Source organism: Notothenia coriiceps, unplaced genomic scaffold (genome assembly GCF_000735185.1).
Source record: "Notothenia coriiceps isolate Sejong01 unplaced genomic scaffold, NC01 NC01_scaffold00029193, whole genome shotgun sequence".
Classification (NCBI taxonomy): Eukaryota; Metazoa; Chordata; class Actinopteri; order Perciformes; family Nototheniidae; genus Notothenia; species Notothenia coriiceps.
Genome location: NW_011361894.1, coordinates 84,041 through 84,968, shown reverse-complemented (window position 1 = coordinate 84,968; position 928 = coordinate 84,041).

Genomic DNA, 928 nt, shown 5'->3' with positions numbered 1-928 from the left:
TAACACACACACACATAAACACAACCAAAGGGGCCCCTTTGGGAGTGTTCTTTTGTGGCCGACAACAAATACGGACGACACTGCCAATTCAACGGAGGAACATTAATTATAACGGAAAATTGTTCGAATTTTCAACATAGATAGTAAAGACTTAAAAACACGACTTTGTTCAATTATAAGAATTTTTGGTTCTGAAACAAATAAAAACTTTAGTCTAACTTTTTTGTTTTGAACAGTGCCTGGGACGGCACAATAGATACTAATGATGGGAAAAAGTAAAGTAATTAAAAGTCGCCTATTTTGCGGTATTTGAAATCATGTACGCAGCTCGTGACGTAATTAGGAGTCTAGTGGACGGTATCAGTACTACAAGTAAAACAAAATGACCAGTGGTCCGCGGACCACACTTTGAGAAGCACTGGTGTAGATGGAGCAGAGTTTAAAGCGGACCTATCATGCAAAATGAACTTTGTGATATGTTTTATACATAAATATGTGTCCCCAGTGCGTCGGGGAACTCACGCAGCGTCAGAAAATAAAACCCTCTCTCTTTTCCTCCGTACCCAAATCTTTTAAAAAACGGGTGTACAACGAGCGGATACAGATTTGCTGCCGAACTGGCGTCAAATCGGCAGCTGAGCCACAGAAAGTTGCTATCACAAACAATGCCTGACGTGTTTTGGACTTAATATGGCCTGTGTTTACATTAGCAAGCCTCGCTAACACTCAGAGCTAACCTGTACTGGAGAGCACATGTGTTTAAAAAATGGAAATAAAAAAAGGAACTCACCTTGTGATAAACCCACAAGAGAAAAAGCATTTGAGCTCCATACTGTTTCAGAGATAATCTTTTATGTGGTTTAGAACAGGATGGCGTTTTATCAGGGCAGAATTGAACTTGATCACTCCTTCTTTTATTGAAGGAGAA